Raw genomic sequence first — 19,315 nt, forward strand, 5'->3', positions numbered from 1 at the left:
GAACATGCAAGGTACCGGGGTGAATAAGATCCACTGCCATCCTTAGCCTAACATTCCTCCCTTGGTGTGGCCAGGGACAGGAATGATTTGGGGTCGTACTTCTGTGCGTTGAATTGAGCTTGTGAATGCTTAGAGACTGCTGGTGTTTCACCACCAGCAAGAGATGATGGACTATGCTTCATCATGTGTCATCTGCCCTGATGCCACCCTCTCCAATCAGGAGCCCTCCCTAAGGGTGCCACCCAGCCGTAGCAAAGGCCACTTGGCAGGATGGCCATTGCTGGGAGTCCCGATGCCCCAGGGGGATGGGCATCTACCCCTTGGCATATGTGGAGAGTTAACGATGCAGGCATCAGCAGAGTGATACCTGTGTGTTCAGGGGACTACAACCAACAGGGTACATGGCGGCCCCACCACAACAGACTGGCTACCGTGATGGATATCAGGTGCAAAGAAGTCCGCACCATGTAAGGCGGCCTTCCACAATTGACTTACTCTTCAGGAAAATTTTGAAGAATGGAGGTCAGACCCTACATGTGACCATCACATAAAGGCCAAAATGTGTGAAGCTCCTTTTAGTCGCCTCTTACAGCAGGCAGGAATACCTCGGTCCTATTCTTACCTCCAGATCCACAGGGGGTGCATGACAGAGTACCAGCAGGTACAGGAAAACTAATCTGGGTACCAGTTGATGTTGATGTTCCGAAAGATTTAGTGTGTTTGGAAGAACTACTAGTGAGTAATGATGTGTTGGATGAGCAATATTGTTTTGTATGTAGGTGTATTACATGTACAAGGGACATTAGGGATCAGGTTATGGTGCCAATAAGCATGGATAATTTTGGGGAATATGAAGTTACTCTCTCAAAGGGGTTGCTTGTGGTTATGTTAGAAGTTTTTGAGGATGAGGATATGGAGGATTACGAGTTTCAGAGTGAAACAGAATGAACCGTCAGTTTGTCTGTGTTGCAAGAGAAGGTGAAGCTCCTGAAGGGTGAGGATAGACCATTGATGAAAACGTTTTTAGTGAGGTATAAGGATTTGTTCAATACACAGGGAGTATTACTGGCTACGCTGGTCACACAGCATAGGATACCAATGGGGAATCATCCACCAGTGTTTAGGAAACAGTATTGAGTGCCAAAGCATTTACAGCCTTTGACAGAACAGTTTGTAGATCAGCAGTTGTCAGATGGAATCATACAACATAGCAACAGTGCATGGTCCAACAGCATGGTCCTGGCGCCTAAAATGAGCAGATGGGACAAAGAAATATTGATTTTGCTGTGATTATAGATTTTTGAATCAGTAAACAGTCTCAGATGGAATCCAATACCTAATATTACGGTCACATTGGATAATTTGGGTCAGTGCAAGTTCTTTTCGACTCTGAATTTGAGAAGTGGGTACCACCAAATTGAAGTTGATCCTGGTGATAGACATAAAACAGCATTTACCACAACATCTCGTCATTACAAATATTGTAGGATGCCTTTTGGGTTGAAGAATGCACCAGCCACATTTCAGCGGTTGTTGGATGGAGTCTTCAGAGGCTTAAGACACAGTAAATGTGTGTTCTACTTGGATGACATAATTGTCTTTGCAAAACATCTAGAGGAGCATGTTCAGTGTTTGGAATCAGTATCTGACAATATGACTACAAAGTCTTGCAGTATTTGACAAATTAGAGAAAGCTCAACTGACACTTAGTGTTGAAAAATGTCACTTTGCACAGTCACAAGTAAACTATCTGGGGCATATAATTAGTCAGGATGGGGTAAGGACAGATCCGCAACTTACATCGGCAGTATGTGACTTTCCGGTCCCTTGGACTGTTTAGCGGTTACAATCATTTATGGGATTATCAAATTATTATCATTAATTCGTGAAGGGGTTTGCTGGAATAGCACAACCATTGATGATAAAAGGGGTTACGTTTAGATGGATGCCCGAGTGTCAGACAGCATTTTAAAATTTAAAGGACATATTAACTTCAGATTCAGTTTTGGCATTTCCAAATTTCACAAAAGAGTTTATACTGTCCTGCGACACTAGTTCTATGGCTTTGGGTGATTGAGGGGAAAGAGGATATATTCACAGATGCCTCATGTCAGCTTAATAAGGCTGAAAAAAATTATTCTACCATGGAGGAGATGCTAGCTAGCTTTGATCTATGGTGTTTCTTATTTCAGATGTTACCTATATGGGCATAAATTCACTGTTGTTACTGATCAGGCAGCATTAAAATGGCTGCTTGAACTAAAAGATTCTGCAAGTCATTTTATGAGATGGGCTTTGAAGTTAAGCAAATTTGAGTACTATGTAAAACACAAACCAAGGGTTAAACACAAAAATGCTGATGCACTAAGTAGGAAGATAGGAGTGATACAGGTTTCAGGGTTTGATTTAAAAGATCTAAATAGGGAATAAGTGAAGGACAGAGTGTGTCAAGTGTATTGTAAACAGCCACTGTTTGTCATGCAAGGTGACATATTGTGTAGATCAAGTAAGTGTGGACCACGTGTGGTAGTTCCAGTAGCTTTACAGACAGAGGTACTACAGCAAGCTCGTGATCATACACTGTTAGGTCACGGAGGTAGGAGAACAATGGACTGAAAGGTAGCAGAGAGATTCTGGTGGAGAACAAGAAGAACTGAAGTGGAACAGTATGTAAAGAACTGTATTCTGTATGCACAATGTGATGATTTGAGTCACCAGAAGGTGCATTTTTCAAAGGTTACCGCAGTCTGATTATCCATTTCAAATGATAGAAGCTGATGTCCTAGGACTGTTTCACAAGAGTCAGTCAGGTAACAAATATATATTGACAATGATTGACCATTTCTTGAGGTATTTGGTTATGGTAGCAATACCAGATCAGGAGGCAAGTATGGTAGCGAATGCTATGGTGAAGCACTGGATACTTAAGTTTAGGGTACTGCAAACAGTTATCACAGGCCATGGGACTGATTTCATGTCCAATCTCATTAAGCAATTGTGTAGCTCACTGAAAGTTAGGAAATTGTGTACGAGTCCATTTCACCCACAGGCAAATGGTCATACAGAAAGAGTGCATAGGACTATAGCAAAAATGCTGAGTCACTTCATGGGGTCACAATGTCTGGACTGGGATACATACCTAGATTTCATCGATTGTGCTTACAATGCAAAAGCTCATACAGGGGTGGGATTATCACCTTATGAGGTTGTGTATGGGCATAAAAAGCCATTTCCATTCGATGTAATGAAACCAAAATTAGGGAAAGATGGGGAAAATGTCAAGGTGCTTGCTGGAATGCTAAGGGATGTCTGGCAGAAAGTCAAGAAGGCAAACACAAAAGCATTGGAATGCCAAAAATGAACAGGGCTGATTAGGAGGAAGTTGCCACAGTACCAAATATGTCAGTGGGTATTATTTGTGAACCCGTACACTCTGAAGGGTAAGACCAAGCAGTTTTTAATGAAGATTCAGGGTCCTTACAAAGTGATTGAAGTAATGTCACCTGTAAATGTGAAGTTGCAGTTACCAGGACTAACTTCAGTAGTGCATGTGGGTAGAATTAAACCTTATCACGGAGCAGTAGATTTTTTCTACCTCAAGTACCGGTGGCAGTAGTACCACATATGCAGAATAAAAAACTGAAGGGTAATCAAAGATCTGGGGATATACCTTATGGATTAAGATCAAGGAATAAGTAGTGTATATATGAACCACAAGTGTAATTGTAGAATTTCTGCTTTCTTTTTTCATTGTATTTGTATTTTTGAGTTTTTGTTTTTTTGTTTTTGTTTCTCTTCAGAATGGGAAGGGTTTGTATGTACACTACTTTCTTTAGGTGATGGCAAAGATGATGCCTACATGGGCTGTATTGTGTGGGACAATATTGATCAGCTTAGAGGCACAGGGATTTGTTGATCAACCATTGGGCAATGGGTACTACGGTAATAAATAGTGTGATCAACCACTGCTGTATTGGCCGGGGAATTCAACTAGCATTTTACCTAGTCAGAATATTTCTTTCCTACATTATAATCTAGACCCTACAGTACTGCAAAGTTTAAATAAATTGATTGATGAGAGGAATAGACAAATTGCCATGGATCAGATGTTAAGATATATACAGGAGTTTCATCGTAAACAGAAGCAAAGTACAATTACCATTAGTATAACAGGCACTAGCATAACCACAACACTAGCAACCATTTGTGCAGTTTATCTTTTCCTGAGGTGTAGAATGATGCAAGCAGAATGTAAACCTGCACACAAGATTCCTCTGGAATGGATTACACCAGGTGGGATAGACTGTTAGTGAAGTACAAGGGTAAAATTAGTAAAGATTTTGTAAATAGTACCATAATTAATAGGAGTGAGAATTCTTGGGTGGTTCTTAAAATTTGGGTTGAATTTTTCTAAATGGGGGTGGGGGGTGGGGGGGGAGGAGGTGTTACGTACAAACACTGTATCACACAGCTGGCCGCAGAATTACATAATAGTGAGACCTCATTCACTTTGTATTCCTTGCAGGAGTGTCAACAAGCTTGAAATGAAATGGCAGCATTTCATCATATTAGCAGGTCAGGTGGAAAGCAGGACATCGGCTCTTTGTGCGAACTGGGTTGCTAGCATCAGCAGGAGCTTAGTAATGCCATATGACTGAGAAGTATCACATCACCTTGTTACATGAAGTAAGGTGCCCCGTTGATGATGCAAGAAGGCTTACTAATATTGTTAAGAATCAGTCTGTTGGTATAACAAATGTGTTAAGCAAATAGGGCATGATACAAATCGCTGATACATTCATATTAGGGAAGCCTATGTGGGCATTACAAGTGACATTGGGCCAACACCAGCCAATATTTCACACTATAAATGCTTCAGCATTTGAGTTCAGAAGGAAGTTGGTAAGAAGGATTGATGGTATACAGGACATACATACTCGATTCCCTGACATGGTATTAACGCTGGGTATAAGCACTCCGTCTTCAGGCCATAAGTGGCCCATCGGGACCATCCAACCGCCGTATCATCCTCAGTTGAGGATGCGGATAGGAGGGGCGTGTGGTCAGCACACCGCTCTCCCGGTCGTTATGATGGTTTTCTTTGAGCGGAGCTGCTACTATTCGGTCGAGTAGCTCCTCAATTGGCATCACGAGGCTGAGTGCACCCCAAAAAATGGCAACAGCGCATGGTGGCTGGATGGTCACCCATCCAAGTGCCGACCACGCCCGACAGCGCTTAACTTCGGTGATCTCACGGGAACCGGTGTATCCACTGCGGCAAGGCCGTTGCCCTGGGTATAAGGCTGTTGTAGATTTCCTGCTCATACTCAATACTGCCAACAGCCGCTGGAGAGATGTCTTCCTCTCCGTAAGCACCAGTCACAAGTTCAGGGCTGCTGACGGCTTCCAACACAGATGGGAGGGCCTGAAGGTCTTCCATGTAAACTTCAGCCAGGACACCAGCATTCCTGACACTTCAGTGGAGCCATGGGGCCTACCTGCATGGCAGGCCAGGGTTGGTGCACTTTTCGACCACACGACAACCATCATCACAGTTCAGAGGGCAGAGATGAGCCACAGTTATGGGAGGGGATTGAGGACCTCCTAGGCCGGCATATGTAAGCCACATACACATGTGCCACCTTCTTCGAGTGCAGAGGGTAGAGACGCAGCATCCATTTCCTGAGTTTATACCAGGTGCTTGCAGTGCACCTGGACAAGCAGCAGTAGAGGACCACTGTAGCATCGATAAAGGAGAGATGTATTGGCGGAAATAAAGGATTAAAAGTCACTCTTCTTTTACTGCACCCACTGGTGTACACAGGTCACAACCACCGCCTCTTCCCTGAGGGACTGGCAAATGGCGAACTGAGAGAGTGCCTCCTGAGATACCACCCATCTGCCATGCTTCCCACTAGAGACCACCTGCAGTATCATACACTTCATTATGTGCAATACTTATCCAGTCATAGAAGAACTCTGTCTTACGTTATTCCATTTTTTCTGTGTAAATAATACCGTAACATTTATGAATCATAGTCACAGTGTACCGCATCTATAATGGATTACTGTCTAGAATTATTAAGCATCCAAGTAGAATCATACATGTTCTGAAGTTACTACCATCTGATGCCAGATTAGGAAAGTCTTTCGTGTAGCTCCCTCCAGTAGGATAAGGTTGTCAATGATGGAATGATATCTCCTGAACACACATTAAGAACAATTAAGGAGTTGTCTGGATTTCACAGCCTAGCTACCCAATTATACCAAGTCTGGCATCTTTGAGGATGGAACAAAAATAGTTTCATTCTAGGAAATATTCTTCATTTTTACATTAAATTAAAGAAGATTGAAGAAGACATTATTTAACAATTCCAATGAGGTGCTGCAATTTGAATGAGGTGCTACGGTGTTCTGTGAGTCACCTACCCCTTTCCCTTTCTTCCCTCTTCATCTATTTCAGTAAATGATGTAAAAGCCATGTCATCCCAGATGCTCTCTGTTCTGTTGGACATGTCCGGTAGAATAGACAACATTCAGTTACATTAATATAATCAAATGTGATGGCTTTATGACACATATTTCAGTGTAGATGGACAAATATCATTCAAACTCTTACAGGAATCAAGAATTTGAGTTTGGGTGGTGTAATACGTGAGGGACGCTGCAATACAGTGTGTGATAAGTTGAGAATTTAAGTCAGACGGGAAGCACACCCAGGTGGCTGAGACGGTTAAGACAACTGTTCTAGAGAAGTGGAACATCTGGGTTCAAGTCCTGATCTGGCACAAATTTATAACTTTTCACACTGCAATACCACAATGCCCTGTATGGCCAAGTCATGATTTCCCACCTGTTCCTTTCCTTTTCATCCCCCCTTCCTCTATTTCAGTAAATCAAAATTCTTTATCAGGCAAAAGATACCTTTTGTAAATCTTTGATTCTTACCACTGTATATATAACTGAAGTTATTTAATCATTCTGAAGTTTTGTTTTGAATATTGGTGCTGCTACCAATAATCTGCATTTTTTAAAAGCTCTGGTCATTGAGCTTGGTGTTCAAACAATTGTTAAGTTGCCTTTAAATTCTTTACAGATTTAGTTAAATCGCTTGTGAGTCTGGTTTTTAAGCTATTAATCTTGTTTAACCACTCACTTTGTAGAGACGTTCTAACGATTGATGTGTCAAGTTATTGTAATTAAAGCTGTGAGGCTGGGTTGTGATTTGTGCTTGGGTACCTCAGATGGTACAGCACTTGCCCACAAAAGGCAAAGGTGCCAAGTTTGAGTCTCAGTCTAGCACACAGTTTTTGCCGAGTTCAAGTCTCAGTCTGGCACACAGTTTTAATCTGCCAGGAATTTTCATATTGTAATAAGGTTCGTATGTTTAAGGAGTTACTAAATATATGTATCAATTGTTGCATTTGTAACTCAACTCAGTAAATCAGTCCCATCTGCCTTTCCCATTGTCCATTATTGCCACAAACAGTTGTAACAGAATATACTTGATTGGAATTAAATTTTGGCTGCTGTATTGTATCGCCTTCATATTTTTCGGAATGCTTGGTAATGCAAAGGACCCAGCTTTTCTATGTAGAAGTGAGCTAGTTTATGACTTGTAAATAAGGAAGATAGAATTGAAAGGAACTCTTTGGGATCTAGTTGAACAAGTACATCACAAAAGTCACATTACTGTTGCACACAGGATTACGGAGCAAAGTAAAGTTTTGATGCTGTCACAGTTTGTGAAACATTTCAGAAAGTTTTAGAGAAGACTGTATTTGAAGGGAGTTGTGCACCAAACCAAGTATGGAGGTTGCAGGCCCATTTTAACCATTACATAGATAGAAAGAATGATTTGTTGGGTGTGGATGGAGACCACGAAGAATGTTTAGAAACTTATAGTAAAACTATTAGTGAACAGTTTCAGATTTGTGATAAGAAGTTCAGTGAATCTGGAAATGAAGCCAATCAGAAAAATCAAAGTCATCATGATGAGTGAATCCCTGAAACTCTGTTCCTGAAAATTCAAAATTCATTACAGTGATTTATGAGTGAATAATGGATCTGTCTTTGAATTCAGTAGACCCTATAGTTTAGTTTTTGTATTTTACTGTTGAATTTCAGAACAGAGTGTGGGCTAAGAAACTAAGAGCTTTGGATGTATTAGGCTTTACTGAAAGAGGTACTACATGCCATACAGGAAAACAACATCTTAAAGCAATTTTGGCTTAGCTTCTGATGAATAATTCCTCCCAGTGTTGCAGGAGCTGCTTCAGTGGTAAACAATATAGAATGAATTAAAAAGAGTGTGGTAGCTTTGGATCTGCTGTGCAGTGAAGAACATATAATACATCATATTTTATGTGCTTAACACGTGATCATAGAAAATATGCAGTATTTTGGTGTCCCCAAAACTCTAGTTCAGTTAGATGAGGTAGTCTGCAAAATTCAGGCTATTGATCTTGTGGATTCATGAAAGAATAGGGATAATAAGGGAAGGCTGCCCTAGTAATAGAAGTTTAGATGGGAGAATAAGAAGGCAGGTTTTCAACAAAGAAAGAATGTTGGAAGGGTTAGTTCACAGAGTTGTAGAGTAAAAGGCTATAATAAAATAACTTGTTGAAGCCTTGGGGAGTCAGGGTACATAAAGAGAGTAGTGCATAGGAAAAAGAGTGGAATGCAAGAGTTATGACAGTTGCACTGCCTGGGAATGGTAAAGTAATTGCATCTATTAGAGATAAAGGAACACCACCTTTGCTGTTTGTTTCTGCTTCATTAAATAATGAACCAGAGAGCACATTCCTCACTAATTGGGGTGTTTGGAAGTGGGGAAGGTTACAGTTAGCTACCAGACAATATTTTAATGCTAACATAGCAAGTCTGAGTGCAAAGGGGTGTCTGAAGGTCAGGATGACCATGGGTGATTTGTGGGGATGTTTGGTATAAGAGTGGTTGAGAATTTAGGGTGCCAGTTTTATCATCAATGTTGGTTTGTTTTCTGATTGTTCTGGACAAAAATTTTATTTTAAATTTAGCCCACAATTTCAGAACCCCTTTTTGCCAGCATGGGCAAAGGAATATTTGAACAGATGCTTACATTAATCCTTGGATTAGGACAACTAGTGTGGAGGACCCAAATTCCTTAAACAAGCACTTAATACATTTTAATGAATTTGTTAAGATGAAGGTGTGCTGAGTTCACACACATTAACACAGGAACTGGGAGTCACCAATTGTTAAAATATTGGTCTGAGTTGACTTTATATGATGTCCCAATTAAGACAGCCCCATATACACTATCTGCCACTGGATAAATTATTAAAGGGGCTGGTGGATGATATGTTACAACAAGGATTAATTCAGCCTTCAAAATAAGCTTAAACTGTGCCAGTTTTTCTAGTTCTGATATCTAATGGCAAGTATCAGCCTGTGGCAGACTACCAGGAATTACCCAACAGGATAGTGTTAAAAACTGTTCCACTTTTCAATATGCATCCTGTCTTTGATGGTTTAAGGAAGTGCATGTCTTTATTATCTCTGACCTTAATCAAGCAAATTATCAGATACTGCTGGAGGGAGGTCCAAAGTTTTTTATGGAATTTGTAACAAACTGGAACATGTTGATTCAACTGTGTCCCCTTCGGTTTGACAAGAGGTGAGTGGTACTCTGTCAGGTAATGGACAGACGGTTTTCTGAAATTAAATTTTGGTATGTGTGTCACTATCTTGATTACTTGGTCATATATAGCAGTCCAGCCAAGAGCATATACAATGTCTCCGGGAGGTTTTTGGGCAGTTGAGGAAGGCGAGTCCGACAGTCAGTCTGCAGAAGGTAGTTTTTGCCTGTTCACCCATGATGTTTTTGTGCGACCAATGAAAATGTTAAACAAGTTGCCAGGCTATTGGGGTCCCTCACAGGAAGCCTCAGTCCTGGCACTGAGAGAAGCCTTGAAATCAGCACCCATGTTAGCCCTACCGGACTTTAATGCCAAATTTATCTTTCAAAGTGATGTATCAGCATTGGGAGTAAGAGCTGTTTTACTTTAGGAACAAGAAGGTGGTTGATTATCCCTCAATGGCAATGAACAATTTAGAAAAGAAATACTCCATTTACGAGCTACACAAATTAGCAGGTTTTATTTGAAGTGGAGAAATTTCACTATTATGTAGAACACCAAAAATTTAATTTAGAGACAGATAGCCAAGCTCTCAGCTGGGCACCAGCTAAAGCAAGAAAAACTGAGTTTATTGCCCAGTGGGCAACCCTTATTCTGACTTTCAAATGTGAGGTGTGCAATATAAAGGGGTTGGATAATTTAGTGGCCACACTGTCATTCAGGGTGAGGACAACCATACAAGATGGATGTCAACTTTTTCTAATAATTCCAATTTTGATGTATATTCCTCAATTATTCCATAATACCAGGGAATTTCAAGGTCAGGATAACTGACTGAGGGAAGTAAACAAAAAATTAGAGAAAGGTGAAGCCTTATCTTTTAAGAGAAAAGGTCATCTGTTGTAAGCCCTGTCCTGATAATAAATGTAATGTTTTTCTCAAAGAACTGTTTCCTTTGCTCTTTCAGTATTTTCATGGGTCATTTGTAGCAGAACATTTGGGCAAATAAATTCATGAAAAAATTTGCCAGCATTTTATTCGGCTGTGTGTGGGTAACAACATCGAAAAGAGAGTCTCCCAATTATAGTATTTGTGCTGTTAGTAAGTTAGCCCAGAGTAGGAAGACAGGTTATTTAGCTCCCAAGCCAGTGGATAGGGGCTTTCAGAAAATGTTTGTGGATTTTGTAGGCCATTTTCCTGGATCAAAGCTGGATAATTGTCATATTTTGGTATGCTTTGCCATGTTTACACATTTTACATGGCTGCTACCAACTAAGGCTGCAACTTTTCAAATGTAATAAAAAATTTGCATGGTATTTTTGGAACCTTCGGACAACCACAGTGTTTGGTAATGGGTAATGCTACATCTTTTAAGGCTCATAGTTTTTAAAAATTCTTCTTAGGTATGGGAATTCAACATATAACAGCTACACCTTACTATCCAAATCCCTTGTATTCCATTACTAGGAACCTGAAGTCCTTATGTAACTAAATGTTGTAGCAGTGTTCAAAGTGACTGAGATCTATCACCTCCATCAACCTATGACTGCTAGTTTACTCTTGGGTTACCAAGTAACTATTCCATAGTGTAGCTTATGGTCAACTGATGACTTTTTGTGTTAGAAGATCAGTGCTCAAAAGGGGGTTGCTCAGTGGAGAAGGACTAAGAGGAACATTAAGAAAGTGTATCAAAGGGAAGCTAAGCAGTACAATATGGGGCAGCAGCTGAATAACTATGAGTTGAGAAAGTCTTCCTTATGAACTTTCACACTATCTGTAAAGCCACTGATGAAATCGTTAAAAAGCTTTTGCCCAGGTTTAGGGGTCCCATCCAAATTATTAAGTTTTTAACTCCAGTAACAGTTTTGTTGATTGATATTCATACTGGGAGAGAAGTGAGAGCTCCCTTCTTCCAGATAAAGTGGGTCTCAAGACTGATATGTTTGTTTAACAACATGTAACTAAATTGGGAGGGAGGGGGGGGGGGGGGGGAGGGCAGGGGTGGTAATATGTGCCAAGGGTGGCACTATTTTTCATTTTTGTAACAAGGTTGGTACCATTCTGGGTCCTGTGTTTCTGGGAAGTGATGGTAAATGGGTGATACCACAGCTCCAAACCATGTAAAGATCAGTTTGCTATGAGGCAATTTCTGGTTCGTTGACTGCAGACTGTGCAAAGCAATAGGCGAGAGCAGCAGAGACAGCCCCATGTCCTATAGGGCAGAGTACCCACTTAACATTTCAGAATGTGTGTTTTGCTCTCATTGTGATTTCCGACATTTTGGACATGGTACTTTGGTTGTGACACACAAGTAAATGTGATTGGCGTGTACCTAAAAGATAGCACTTTTCGATTAGGTACTGTAAGCTGATGTTTTGATAATCTTGCCCTTGTTTGGCCACAGTGATTGAAATCTTTTAGTTTGCTACAAATTCTTGTAACTTGTTTTCTTTGATGTACTGGCCATTAGTAGCCAGGTTACATGCCACAGTGAATGATTGTGTAGATTCATGTAAATTGATGTTAACCTGTTGTGTCTTGTGTCTAATACTGAATTGTTTCAGATAAACATCTGAGTGATAGTTGATTTTGTTCTAAAGTATTTGTGCATGTGAGGATTGACTCTTTACCCAAAGTGATGATATACCAGTCTACATGTGTAATAGAACCAAGCAGATATCAATAGCAGCCAGGTTTGAGCAAACCCTCAAAGTTCTTTATAAAATGGAAGATACCTTTTGTAACACACTGATTTTTCACATTGTAAATATAATTGAAGTTCTTTAATCTTTTTCAGGTTTTTCCCATATTGCCATTAGTATTACTAAGCTGTATTTTTAAAAAGCTTTGGTTGTTAAGCACGATTTTTAAACAGTTGTTAACTTATAATGCAGAGTCTCTTGGCAGTAACATTGAATTAAAAGTTCTCGGGCTTCCAATCAAATCAAGTGGTTAAAATGCCACGAGTTTTTGATGAAGCACTCCTTGGTCATTGTCAAGTGGTATGACTGCTGATAGGCTACTGGTACAGGCTTATATTCACTATCTGCTGGCTGGATCATCACTGGTGCACACACTATCATCTCACATCGGCATAGCTGGACTTTGAATTTGATGGGCCTGCTTCAGCCTTGCGACAGCTGGATCCTGCACTGCACTGAGCTGCAGGCCTCTCTCTCTCTGTCAAGGGTGTTATCAGTGATTTTTATTTCAATGACTTCTTTAACTACACAGTCCCAGAAGCTGTTAGTGGGAGCCAAAATAAAGGTTTGACCATATTTGATCCAATGAGCATCTTCTAGAGCATGCTGAGCTACAGCAGATTTTTTGGAGTAGTCCAGGCAATAAAACCTCTCATGCTCCTTCCCACATTGTTCTGCAGTGTGCACTGTTTGTCCATCATAATGTTGGACACACTCACTATGTATCTTGTGTTGTGAACCCTGCCACATCTTTAACTAGTCTTAGTAATTGCTGGATTGTAGCCAGAGGCCTGAAGACTGTTTTGGTTTTGTGTCCTTTCAGCAGGTGGCTTATATTACCCAACATGGAGCATTGTGTCTAAGGCAATATTTTAGAAATTATTCATAAAGATGTTGGCAACAGCTGGAGCTAATGGGCTTCCCATTGAAATGCCATCTGTCTGATCGTAAGACTGGCTGTTGTCCAGAAAATATGATGATATAGCATGCCTAAATAGTTCGACCAAATAACTTATAGAAAACTAGTATACTAGGTCCAAAGAGTCTTTGACAGACACATTTGTAAACAGTACCACCCAATCAAAACTGACCATACTTTAACCCCAAGTCGAAGGCTTCAGTGAAACATAAGCAGTTAGTGGTCTATGTGATGGGGGGAGAAGATTCTTGACCACACGGTCTTCCACTGAAGGGTGTTTAAGAAGCTAAGATGTCTTACTTATTATTTCACGGACAGGGATGTCCTGCAGCAAAGGTGAAAAATTAATCCTTTCTTAAGTGCCAAAATTGCACGTGGTCTATGTCTGTCACCATCAAGATGAATGATGGTGCATTCTGAGAATTTGTGACCTGCACCATGATGTTGTTGTGAAAGTTGGCTGAACTTATCTTTCTGCTTCTCTGTAGCTGGTTTCTGCAATGACACTTATTGGAAAACTGTAGCAAAAGAATTTTAACCACTTAACATGAATGTATGCCTGAGAAAATTTTATTCTGTTGTTAAGTTACTTTAAATTTTAAGAAGTTGATGTAAATTCCTAGTGAACCTGCTGTTAATATGTTTGATCTAGTTTAACATCTTACTTGAGCTCGAGTTAACTGTGTTTGCTGAGAAGTTCTTTGGAGTGAGCTGTCAAATTCTTTTAACATGTTCTCTATTTTGAAGGTGGTTGTTAAATATATGTATCAGTTCTCACATTTGTATATCAACTCAGTCAATCAGTCCCACCCTTCCTTGGCACTGCTCAGTACTGCCAAAATGCATGATGATGGAGGGTCCCTACCAGCATGAACTGTTCTCTTAGGAACATATCTAGTCAGTTATTTGCATGTTCCATGGGTCACAATTGCAACCTGTTACTGTGATGTGGAATGAGAATTTTACAATTATAGTACATCTTTTAAGTGGAAAATGTGGCAGTTTGTGTTTGAAGTTAATTTTGTTATCCGTTAAATTCTTTATGTCACCAGGTAGTTGCTCAAAGATTTTTATGGCTGAATACTCCACTTATTTCTGTGGCACACAGAGGTTGAGTGGTGGATAGCGAAACATCATTTCTCCTTCTAATATTATGTTTAAGAATGTTACTGTTTTTTCTAACTGTGATTGACTGTTGACAAAAACTTCATGAGGGAGTAAATTGTACTGTGAAGCTGTTGTCAGTATGCCTGAGAGGTTCAAGAGAGGACATTACACATTATCATTATTAACCCATCTGTACAACAAATACAATTCTGAATTAATGATGTGCTTCTGGGTGTTCTTCTGAGTAGTTGTTTCCATTTTATGCACAATATTTCAAAGACCAGTCTGGCTGGAGCAATACTAAACTCACAACAATTTCAGATGACGGCTGTGTCGGCTGACAAAATATGGTGTATAAAATGGAAACAACAACTCGACAGAACACCCAGAAGCACAGCATTAATCAGTTGTATGAAGAAAACCTTAGAGATTACAATGATGAATTACTCCACAATATGGTGCCATAAGATATTAGCAAATGTAAATAGGAAAAGACTCAACTTTTTTACTTTTCATCTCCAGAATATATTATCTGTTACACAAAAGTTGCTGAGTTACGTCTCTTAACAAGATCTGTAACATGTGACTACGAGTGCAGATTATAATCAGTACAAGCACCTAAGAATTTAAAATATTCTGTTTCATATACTGATTTACCATCACGCATTATTTCTGATAGTTTGGTCAGCCTTGTGCAGTACTGAATTTTTTGTGCTAGTATTATGTTATATCTAAATTCAGTGATATTCCATTTGCAGAGAACCAGTTAATAATTTTTAAGAAAGTATTATTTACATTTTCAGATGTTGAAGTTACCCCACAGAATTTGGATTTTAATACTTGCATCATCAGCAAAGAGAATTATTTTTACTTCTTGGATATATGACGGAAGAACATTTTCACATAAAAAAGACAAGAGTGGGTCCAATATCCACTCCTGTTGGAGTGATTATTTCCTATTTTGAAAATGTTGTTTCACTGCATACATTCCCTTAGTTTCTTAATGCAACAGTCTACAGCCTTTTAGTTAGATGGCATGAAAACCACTTACCAGCATGGTCTCTGACACCATAATATTTTAGCTTCTCTGAGAGAATACAGTGAACTACACAATCAATTGCATTTGTTCAATCACAGAAGATAACAGTTGGCAATATTTTGTCATTTACATTTTTTGTTGTCTAACTTGTGAACTGGAAAATAGTACGACCTGTAGAGGGACCCTCTTGTATCCATACCTTGTACCCCTGGAAACATGACTGTTCCACAATATAATTGGATCACTGGCAACAGTCTTGCCACAACTTGACTGATACTAATAAGCATGGGATTAACAGAAGACTTCATGTTGCATCCACTGCCAGAAAAATAAATATATTTAACAGCAGGCTTACATAAATCTCCACACAACACAGATGCACCATTGTCCTGCTATGTGGTGCCACAATTGCAGAACTGTTTTCTGGCACTGGTCACATGCTGCTTGGAAATTGATCATGTATGCCCGGTATGTATATAACTATAGCTGGTCCGTTCCAGCTGAGCTCTAGCCTGGATGTCAGCTGTCCCTATGAGCAGTCAAGGTGTCACCTGATGCATCCACAGCACGTCCGACCACAGCATCATAGGACTCAGCCTGCAGCACACTCTTCAGCCATCTTGCCATTGCCTCTGCAGTCACCACTTGCCACTGACCACAACCTCATTGGTTTCAGCATCTCTGTAAGCTTCATGAGCCATTACACTGTTGGCTGCTGCATGTCTTTGTTAGCACTGCCTGCTATACACTTTTTGAACCACCCAGCCACCACTGTCTCATGAAATTTGACATTTATAGATGCTGAGAGACCTGTGTGGAGATGCTAGTCTCCCATCAGGTGCCTCCCCAGGTGGGGGATAGGGGAATGTTCATTAGATATGGTGGACACTTGGAAAATAAAACAACTGGGTTGGACCAAAATTAACAAACTGCTGCCTTGCAGCTAGGAGTTGGGTCTCCAAAGTCTAAGGGAAGAAAACCCTGAATAATAATTACCTATCCTCCCACGGAGATTGGATTTAGGGTTGACAGTTCAAGTGGCTCTAAGCACTATGGGACTTAACATCTGAGGTCAACAATCCCCTAGCCTTAGAACTACTTAAACCTAACTGACCTAAGGACATCACACACATCCATGCCCAAGGCAGTATTTGAACCTGCGACCGTAGCAGCAGCACGGTTCCGGACTGAAGTGCCTAGAACCACTTGGCCACAGTGGCCAGCTGGGGTTGACAGCCCTCTCTGTAAAAAATACCTGTTACAAAACTTCGACAAAGAAAAGCCAAATGGATAAAGGATGATGGATGTGGCATGGACAAGATTATGGAGGATGGGCAATCAAATGATGGAAACAAGACAAGTAAGAAGAGAAAGAAAAACAATATAAAGTGTAAATTGGATTTATTCATTGGTTCTTGGAATGTGAGGTCACTGTACCACCCAGGGATTGTGGAAGTGATGCTAGACCAAATAGAAAACCTGATACAGAGCATCAAGCATTACAAGAAGTAGGGTGGATCAGGAGTGGAATCCTAGCAAAGAAAGGAGCAAACATATTTTATAGCTGTAGCTAAAGTAACCAAGAGTTCAGGACAGGATTTGTGGCGCATCACCAACTAAAGTTTTTAGTAATAGGATTTAATCCCATAAACTCAAGACTATTGACATGTAGGATAAAAGGGAAATTCTTCAATTACTCCACAATTAATGCCCATGCACCAACTCAAGAATCAGATGATGATGACAAAGAAGCTTTCTACGAATCTCTGGAAAGATGATATGTTGAAAGCCCAGGGCATGATATAAAAATACTAGCCAGACAGCTAAATGTTCAGCATGGAGGACAACAGATCTGTAGACCAACAATCACTACCTATAGTAAACATGCTGTAAGTAATGAAAAAGGACAAGTCTGATACTATCTGCAACATCTAGAAAGGTTGTGGCTCAACATTGTTCCCACACAAGGAAATACATAAAGGAACATGGACAGCACCAGACAGAAATACAATAAATCAGTTCAACCATGTGCTAATTGACAAGTCAGACTTATGACTGTAAGGAGTTTAAGAGGTCCAAGTATAGACACGGATCACTTCCTAGTTTGGGCATAGGTGACGGCGAGAATATCTAACACAGTGAAAGGAACCCAGTCCGGGACACAGAAATATAGCATCACAGCTTTAAAACCAGAGGAAGCAAGGGAATGATACCAGGAGAGAATAACTCAGGTCTTTGAAAATGCTGAAGAATATAACAACATTGAAGATAAATTGGAGAATATATATTTAAAAAAAAAAAAAAAAGACAGTGCAAATAGCAGCAAGTGAGATGGGAACAGAGTAAGGAAAACAAAAACCTCTTGGTTTAATACCAAAAGTGAAACAGTAACAAATGAAAAATATGAACCACAAATTACCAGGATGAGAATCGAAGAATATAAAGAAAAATGGAGAATTGAAAAAAGGACCCACCAGAGGACAAAGAGAGAGTAGATAAAGGCAAATATTGAAGAAATGGAGCTTTTGAGAAGTGCAAACAAGGCAAGGAAATTTTAGAGAGAGGTGAATAAGGCACAAAAACCTTTCAGGGGCAGAACAAGTTTAATAAAAGATGATAAGGAAATATGCTAGCGATGGTGTCACTAGTTTGATAAACTCCTTAATGCAAGACTATAAACTGAAAAACAACCAGTTCATAGTTGTAAAGTCAGACAAAAGCAATACATTAGTTGTGATGAAAGAAAAAGAATACACAGACAAAACAAATGAATTTTTTGCTGCTAATAATATTCACACATTGAAAAAGACCCAACCAAACAATTTCAAAGTAAAATTAAGGAACAATTAAACAACACACATTTCCTATTGACAGAAACTGAAAAGAAATACGTTAGATGCATGAACCCAAAAGCACCATGCCTAAGAGCACAGCCCAAAATACACAAAGATGGAAATCCAATACATCCCATGGTTACCTCTATAAATAGCCCAACATACAAACTGTCACAAAAACTGAATAACACACTGATGAAAAATTATGCATATGAAACAACATATTCCATAAAAAACAGCATGATACTAGCTAAAGAACTAAGAACCAGAAAGCTCCCCAAAGACGCGCAGTTTATATCACTTGACATCACCAACCTTTACTTAAACATACCCATACAAGAAGCTCTAACAGTAATACAAAAGAACCTTATGCAACACAAGAAACTTTCACACACAGAGACTGTTGAATTTATGGAACTACTTCAGCTAACCGTAAGTTACAACTACTTTACCTTTAATGGCAACATTTATAAGCAAACAGACTGCCTTGCAATGGGATCATGTATATCTGGTACCATAGCTGACATATACATAAATCACTTAGAACAAAAATTATTTAACAGACAAGAACATTGCCTAAAGAAAATAGAATTTTATAGTAGATGACACACTACTCTTAGTGAAAGGGGATACTAAAGGCATCGCAGACATTCTAAATTATTTCAATAATCTACATGAAAAAACCAAATTTACAGTGGAACATGAGCAAAATAATAGCATCAAGTTTCTGGACCTAAATATTACAAGACACAACAACACATGCACATTCAAAATTTATAGGAAAAACACTGTGGCTGACACCACAGACCCTGCAACTTCATGTCACCCAGTATCCATAAACAGGCAGCATACAGGTCAGTGCTACATAGGGCAACAAAAATACCACTGAACCAAGAAAACATGCAACAAGAAATAAATGCTGTGAAAAAACTTGCAGTTGCCAATGGGTATAATGTTTCCATGGTTGACACAATCCTAGACAAAGTGAAGAAAGACCCAGGTGCAAACTGCACCACAGGAGAAAAAGAGAGAAACAAATTTATAACTATTATCCCATACATAGGCAATGTATCACACAAGATTGCAAATATTTT

General features: G+C 39.7%; 1 protein-coding gene and 1 pseudogene across 4 annotated transcripts in view; both read right to left on the minus strand.

Annotated features, from left to right (window-relative positions):
* Positions 1-19,315, minus strand: part of LOC126175183 (uncharacterized) — a 273,671-nt gene that overhangs the window by 54,293 nt on the left and 200,063 nt on the right. The gene's annotated exons all lie outside the window — the stretch shown is intronic.
* LOC126177566 (5S ribosomal RNA) lies at positions 5,175-5,291 on the minus strand (annotated as a pseudogene).

Source organism: Schistocerca cancellata, chromosome 3 (genome assembly GCF_023864275.1).
Source record: "Schistocerca cancellata isolate TAMUIC-IGC-003103 chromosome 3, iqSchCanc2.1, whole genome shotgun sequence".
In the NCBI taxonomy this organism is placed as follows: domain Eukaryota; kingdom Metazoa; phylum Arthropoda; class Insecta; order Orthoptera; family Acrididae; genus Schistocerca; species Schistocerca cancellata.